Genomic DNA, 8,423 nt, shown 5'->3' with positions numbered 1-8,423 from the left:
CCAAGGACACATATATCAGGTTAAGGAAAGTAAGGACAACAAAAACAGACATCCTTCCACAATGGACTCACTTCAAAATATAGTTAGAAAATTAGTTCCCTTTAGATGGCCTCCAACCCAACAGTCCTCTCTGCCATGCTAGAACAGACCTCAATTCCCTATATATACTTCTCATTTGAGCTTCACTGGCTTTCATTTGATATTGGACTTGATTCTCTCAAACCAGAAAATATTTCCTTGGTAGTTCCTCATCGCTGGTAATGTGGACAAAAACAAGTGAGATCTCTAAATATTAAAGTATCTATCACTGTGATGAATTTTTAACCAAAGAATTAACATGATCCTTATAGCTATTTTTGTTACTGTTTCAACTCAAAAATAGTCATTGGTTAATTGTGATAAGATGTTTTTACCATTAAAGAAAATATGAAATAAATTATGATATATTTCAATGTTCAGAATTATTTTCCCAACCACCCAGAAATTTCTGCTTTTAATTACTTGAAAATAAATATGACAAAATAATAAGATTGTCTGAAGTTTTATCTGCTTCTGACTTATATTCAGTTGTTGAAGTTGAGTGAACTGAAGAAAAATATTATCCAAAAGGAAGTGAACTTAATGAGCAGTTTAAAATCTTTCTTAACTACAGCTACCATTTTGAATTTGAAAAGGCTACATACAGCTCTGAACATCCATTCCCTTAATGGTAAATGAAGCTACCAGTAAGTCCTTGTCAACAGCAAATATATGCTGTCAGAATAAAAGATATAAAAAGGCAATTGAGTAGAATTATTAAGTGGATCATAATAGATATTATGGGGTTTATTTTACTAGACTGGATCTTTCATTTAAGTTGCTAGTATTTGTCAATAATCAGCATGAATTCACATGTACAAACTCTTGATCTGAAACAAACATAGACATTGTCTCTTTGTTATTAATATAACTAAGTTTGAAGAATTCTAGACTCTGTCAAACAATTCTATTCATTTGTAAAAGATTTCACCAGAAAACCTAAAAGAATCATTTTTCACAGGCTACAAAGATAACAAATGGTAGCCTGAGAATTCATGCTATATTGAAACTGACCTATTCAAGCAAAAAGTGAGTTGGAATTTGATAATTCTAAGTGATAGCTCTCTCTAGATATTCATTAAAGCTTAGAAATCACCTGTAATATCTTCTGTCATTCATATAAGTTTTCACAAAAATAAAAATGCTCTTACATATGTCCAAATTAAAATTGGAAAAAAAATATGTTCACATGGGAAGCAGCAAGAAGCAGAAACAGTCAAGAGGGAACTTGCACATGCACCCAGTAACCCATCTAATAGCCAGCTGTTGTCTGAGATTTGCTTATTCTTCTTAAACTCTTTATGATTTTATATAAAACCAGCACATTCATTTTTATTGTGGTGAAATTTTCACATCAATTAACCATTTTAAAGTTAACACTTTACTGGCTTTTACTACATTTGAATTGTTGTGCAAAAACCACCTCCATCTACTCCAAAATATTCTCATAAATCCAAAATAAAACTCTGTACCCATTAAGCAGTTACTCCCCATTGCTCTCTCCCCCTTGACCCTTGCAAACCAATCTGGTTTTTGTCTCTATGGATTTACCTATTCCAGACATTTTATATATATAAAAAAGTCATCCAATATGTGACCTTTCATGCCTGTCTTCTTCACTTTGAATAATGTTTTTGAGGCTTTTCCACGTTGTAGCTTATATCATTACTTCATTTTTATGATCAAATAATATTCTACTACATGTGTATTAGTGTCCTAGGTGAGCCATAACAAAATACCACACACTTGGTGTCTTAAAACAACAGAAATTTATTATCTCATTGTTATAGAGGCTAAAAGTTCAAAATCAAGGTGTCAGCAAGGCCATACTTCCTCTGAAGGCTCTAGGGAAGAATCCTTTCTTGCCTGTTTCTAATATTAGGTGGCTGCTGGCAGCCCTTGGCATTCTTTGGATTCCAGCTGCATCACTTAATTTCTGCCTCTTCCATCACATGACATCTTGACCGCTTTGTCCTTCCTGTGTCTCTGTGTCTTCACATGGTCTTCTGATAAGGATGCAAGTCACTGGATTTAGGGCCCATCCTAGTGCGCTATGATCTCATCTTCACTTAACTAATTACATCTTCAAAGACCCTATTTCCCAAAAAGTCACATTCATAGGTACCTGGGTTAGGACTTCTATTCCTAGATTTCTAAGTACTGGATTTTTTTCAAAAGTCTTTCCTGTGTTGAGATGACCATGTGTTTAGTTTTTTTGTTTTTGTTTTTTTTCCCTCTCTCTTGCAGTCTATTTATGTGGTGTATTACGTTGATTGATTTTCTTATGTTGAACAATTTTAGTATTACTGGCATAAATCTCACTTGATCATGGTGTATAATCCTTTAAAAATGCTGTTGGTCTCAGTTTGCCAGTATTTTTTGAGGATTTAACACCTTCAAACCCCTGCCAAATCCCATTTTATCTTAACCACTCAAGGATATTTCACTATTTCTTCAATCTTCTGTGTCATCAGTTATCCTCTCTCTACTCCTCTCTCCCCCTCACTGCCTCTATCTCCAGCTTCCTTCCCACACTAGTGGATCACTTATGAAAACAAAACACATAAACTAAAATGTCCTCAATTTGACCCCATGTCTCCTCAAACTACTAATCCTTCTCCATTCTCTTTTAGAGCCAAATTACTTAAAAGGATTTTATTCTTGCTAACTCTACTTTTGCTTTATTTTAATTTATTTTTCCTCTGTCCTCTCTAGAACCCATTTCATTGGGTTTTATCTGCAGTGAAACACTCTTTGCAAAAATCACTGTAAAATGTAATATCGCTGTTATATACCTTGCCAGTACAAAGTGTCGAGCACCTGCTTAGTCCATTTCAATTATCTCTATCATGATGCTCTTTTCTATCTACCTTTAATATGTTGGTTATCTATTTTATTCTCATGGAATCACAGATTCCAAGCTCTCTGCTCTCCTAGCATATCCCTGTTCCCTCTCTCCACTTGAATATTTAATATACATCTAAAACTTTAGCATATATTCTACAAACAAATACCAGATTTCCTATCCTGTCTAAATAAATACATGAGTGGTTAAACGGATAGACAACTTGATCCTTCCCCAGCAACCCTAACTTTCCTTTTGCTCAGGCAACCATGCAGTCTTGTATGAATCATCTATTTTTCTCATACATCTAATTCATCAGAAAATCATTTCAGTTCTATCTTCAACATCCATAATCTGGTCACTTCTCACCATCTCATCTGGTCTGAGCCACCACTGTCTTGCCTGAGTTATTGCAATATTTCCTTTCTTTATGGCTTTCCTTACTAGTCTACCTATTCAAGTCTTCCCTCCCATTACATTAAAAAAGCAATAGATGTAGGAACTGAAGCTGGGTATCCTGCAACAAGATTTTATTTACAAATTGCATACCCATAAGAAACAAAAATGTTGTGAAGATTTACACATGAACCTATCCATCAAACCTGCTGGGTACAGATGTTTAGAATCTGCGTAACATAAGGATACCACATAGAAGTGTTTACCATTCACAATGTTGACAGGTACTAATTTAGGTGAGCACTTACGGATAGAAATAGAGGTTGACTCAAAGATTGGTGCCTACACCCACACCAACACATATTACAATAAATGCGCACACTTAGGAGAACACACCTCTACACAGTCCCTCACACTGTTATGCAACACTATCCATAACTGTTCATGCTCTAAATGTCTTTCAGTCTCTCTTGCCTGATTTCCATTCTCTGGATCCTAATATTCTACCCTAATTCTCTCTTCATGTTTTAACCTAAATTCAGGGGTTTTGACTGTGCCCCCATAGTACACTCTGTGAATGTTTATCATTTCATTTACCACATTCACTCATAATTTACTCTTTTGTCTCTGACTCTAGACTGTGAACCTAGAGTTTACAGAGATAACTTTTAATCCATCTTTGTAGTCTCAGTGCCTCGCACAGTGCCAAGAACATAGTAAGTGTTGATAAGTAAAGGCCTGAATATCTGAGTTAGGGATGCTGAACTCAATTGTGTAATTTTATTTTCCACCAGATTCCTGAAGATGTGAAAACATTGCTTTGACATAATCACAGGAGAATTGTATTTCTGGGATCTGGCTCAATACCAATTCTGCCTAAATCTTGGCACCTGAAACAGCTTGATAGGCTGTGATGTGGCTCCTAATCTCTGTGTTTCTTAGGCCTGTCTTCAGTCAAAGCCCCTCCTTTTGACTCTCTGTTTTCAGAAACTCAGCCAAATTTTATGGCCCAAATTTAGAGCTTCACTTTGTGTCAGTCATTCCTTTATGGCTCTAGTCTTTTCATTTTAAAACCCCTAAGGTACTTAGTGTCTGAAGAATTTTATAACCCTTACAGGTACGAATGGAGGCTATGCACTTCTCACTCATCTTCCCGCCCCATGGAATTTTACAATAAATTTGTACTTAAAGCTTTAAATGTTAAAATATACACTGGAATAAAAGTAGACAGAAGTTTTAAGTGCTTAGGTTCCTTAAAAATGACTGAATGGTTTCCTAAGTTGATTGAATAAATATGCAAATATAGCTTAATATAAAATAGGTCAAAAGTAGAAAATTGTTTTAACCAGAGAAAATATTTTTTAAAAGTGATATAAGTGAACATTGACCAGCCCTTTCCAAAAGGCTTCTAGAATTATGGTCACCACTGGAAAGGCCAGTTCTATTGGATAAGTAGATGTGTCATACTATTTTAGCTGGATACTACTAAACATTCTGTTTTCATTATAATTCCTTTTATTCTAATTCTGTGGTCAGCATCAATCTGCTGATCGCTATTTGACTGTGTGTCTTCTAGACCATGTAAAGTAACACTTTTTTATTGTAAATTAAGGAATTGTCATTCTGATCTTATACACAATCACAAAATCCAAGATACTATTAGTATAACAAAGAGAAATGCATCTGCTCTTCATGAATTAGCAAAACCAGATTTCTGACCCTGCGAATACATTGGATTGTAGTAAATTTACCAAGGTAATGCATCACTTCAGATGCTTTGCATTAATAGAAAGATAGCCCATTCACCTAACATAATTTTGTCATGCATTGTATAAGCCATATTTAGCATTTGGATAGTACATCTATTCAATAGTATAGTGCACAGAGGTTCTGTAATCAGAAAGAATGATTCAAAACCCAGCTGCACTACCATCTGTTTGAACTTGACCATTTACTTAATTTTTCTGAGCTTCAGTTTCTCCATATGGGAAATGGATAAAATACTGTTCAAATTCTATGGCTATTAAAAGCAATAAATGAAATGCTTTTATAAATTTTCAGCAGAGGGACTGACACTGGGTTGTCCCTCAGTAGACATCAGCTCTCTTCCATTTTGCATTTCTAGGTCTAGCAGACTGGACCTGGCCTGGTAGCAGGGACTAGGATGATAATGCATAGTTTTAGTAGAGATTTCAGAATGCACGTGTGTATTAATGAAGGGCCCCATCTTTATTCTAAAATACAGATCTCATCTTTTCACTCTCAGTATTTCTTTTACGTCTGACTTGGTGGGATCACTTTTTTTTCTTGTATGGTTTTGTCAAAAGAAAATATTAATATCCCAATCACTGTCCCATAAAGAAGAAGACATATGTTACCTTTCACAACAGGACTACTATCTGTCCAGTGGACACGGATGCCAGTGTATGGCTGTGGCAGAGTCTCAGGATCTCATCAAGTACCAACGGCCATTCTTGCTATAGTAGTCAGAAGTACAGTCCATGGCCCTGCAACCATAGTCAAGGATGGAAACTGAGAATTTGTATTCTCCAGATGAGAATGCAGAATCTATCCATCCTCAATTACTTTATATTTTCTGTACTATCTATATTTTCTATACTATCACTCAAAATGGCCTTTAGCTACCTACTCATGGATTAATTTAAATATTTGCTTCTGTAGTAACTATAAGTTTAAAAAAGATGGTAAAGTCATTTATTGGCTGAACTTCAGGCGTGTGGAACACTTTGATATTGGTTATTTCCATTGTACCTTTGCCATTATTAAGCAGATGTATTAATATAATGGGTAGATAAAGATCACCTCCTTTTTATTTGTTTATTCATTTATTTTATTTTGGAAGAAGATCTAAGACCACATAGTGATTTGAAATATTTATATTTATTGGATCCACAATAGAGTGCATGTTTCAGATTAGGATTTCTTAATGACAGATCTCGCCTGTATATGTGTGTGTGTGTATGTGTGTGTAACTGTACACAAATGCATGATATCTGTCTTTAGGCAGATGAATATTGAGAATTTCATTCTGACCCTGCAGTTTGAAGATGGTATATCTTTTCCAGTAAATGTTATACCCAATAATGAAGTTTATTGATTATGAATACTTGACCTTTTCTCCAAACAGAAGGAAAGGGTGCATCCTTGACATAATGCTCTATATGATATCTCTGTTTTCTTATGTAAAAAAACTCCCTTCTTTTGAAAATTGCTTTTTTCTATTATTGCAATCATTAACTGTGGTAAGAGCTTAAATATATGTATATATTTTGGCCCCCTGCCAAAATTGATTAATCAAGGAGGGTAGAGAGGCTCACCTCACCCAAGGCTACTTAGTTTTTTTTTAAATGGATCTCAGAAATAGAGCCACTCCCATGAGTAAAATAAGCTATGAGACTATGGAACTCCAGGGTTAACTTTGGTGTTTTTTTCCTTGACTTTTGGAGGAAGCCAGAGTTTGTTTTTAATGAGAAAGAATGAAGCCTGCATGATGAAGAGAAACATATACAACCCAGAGAAAAAATTCTTGGTATCATTTGGCTTTGGTTCTAGCTATTGCAGAGCACAGCTGTATTCCCGACTTTCCATAGTTTTGGTTCAGTTCTTACTTGAAGATAATATCAGTCAAGATACCAGTAGGAAAGACCTGATTCATTCAAGCTGAGCAATTGAGGAAATTTTTGTCAAGTGATTATTTGAGAAGATGAGAGCACAGGCTTGGGATCATCAGAGGGGAGAACCACTGCCACTCCTGAGCCTGAAGGGGGAAGGAAAGGGACAGAGGACCAGAAGGCAGAGAGGAAATTGTACAGAGAAAGCTTTGTGACAATAGCTCTGACCTTTGGTAAGGAATGTAGCCAAAGCCAGGGGATGCAAGAAGAATAAGTACCCTGGTCTCACTGTCCTCATTTTTATAGTCTCCTTCCAGTGCCAAAACAAGAGGATAAAGAGCAAGAGATCCCATTGGTATAGTTCACTGGGGTCAGCCTCCTGGGGCCAGAGCAGGTAGATAAAGGCAGAAATGGATCAAGAGGGGCAAATCAATGTAAGATGCCTGGGACATGGCCAATGAGCCAGTAAATTTCCCTTTACTAGTTCAAGTTGAATTTCTACTCATTGCAAATGAGAACAGTCATGACTAATGCATTTGAAACTCTCCTTTGTAGTTTTCCTCAAGTGCCTGCTTTGTCCACATCAATTATCTGTAACATAAGACTTATGCAGAAAATCTGGTGATGAAAGAGGTGGGATTAGTAGCTGAAATATTAGCCAGTCAACTAAGCCCTGAGAACCACGCTACTTTTTCCCAGAATATAGGCAGTAGAGACAGCATAACTTAAAACATTCTCTAAGCCAGTGAGGCACTGCTCATTTCTGTTCTTTTACTCAATCTTGACACAAATTAGAAATCTCTCCAAATGATTTTTCTACCTGGACAGGTCTGCCCATCTAAATCACAGATGATTTATGTGACCCCATCACAGCGCATCAGCCCATTGCCTGACCACTGGCGATCTAGCGGAAATCAGTTGTGCTGTTTATCTACTCTGAGGTGGGATGCCCACTTACATGTGCTTGTCAGAGAGTTTTGCATCTGGCTCATTCCATGCCTCATCTCAGTCTTGTAGGCAGATATAATGAGAAGGTGAAGTTATCCGATGTATTTTTTTTTTATTTCAGCATATTATGGGGGTACAGATATTTAGGTTACGTATGTTGCCCTTGGCGCCCACAAGTCCCAGTTTCAAATATGTCCATCTTTCGGGTGGTGCACATTGCACTCTTTGTGTATGCATATACCTGTCCCCTTCTCCCTCCTTCTTCCTCCCACCTCCCCCCTCACTCCTCACCCCTGCCCAACATCCAATAGATGTTATTCTTATATGTGCACTTAAGTGTTGATCAGTTAATACCAATTTGATGGTGAGTACATGTGGTGCTTGCCTTTCCATTCTTGGGATACCTCACTTAGTAGAATGTGTTCCAGCTCTATCCAGGAGTATACAAGAGGTGCTATATCACCATTGTTTCTTAAAGATGAATAGTACTCCATGGTATACATATACCACATTTTATTAATCCA

The sequence above is a fragment of the Propithecus coquereli genome, unplaced genomic scaffold (assembly GCF_000956105.1).
Source record: "Propithecus coquereli isolate 6110/MARCELLA unplaced genomic scaffold, Pcoq_1.0 Scaffold828, whole genome shotgun sequence".
NCBI classification, from domain to species: Eukaryota; Metazoa; Chordata; class Mammalia; order Primates; family Indriidae; genus Propithecus; species Propithecus coquereli.
The sequence above is the reverse complement of the archived record's forward strand: the minus strand, read 5'-3'. Positions refer to the sequence as shown.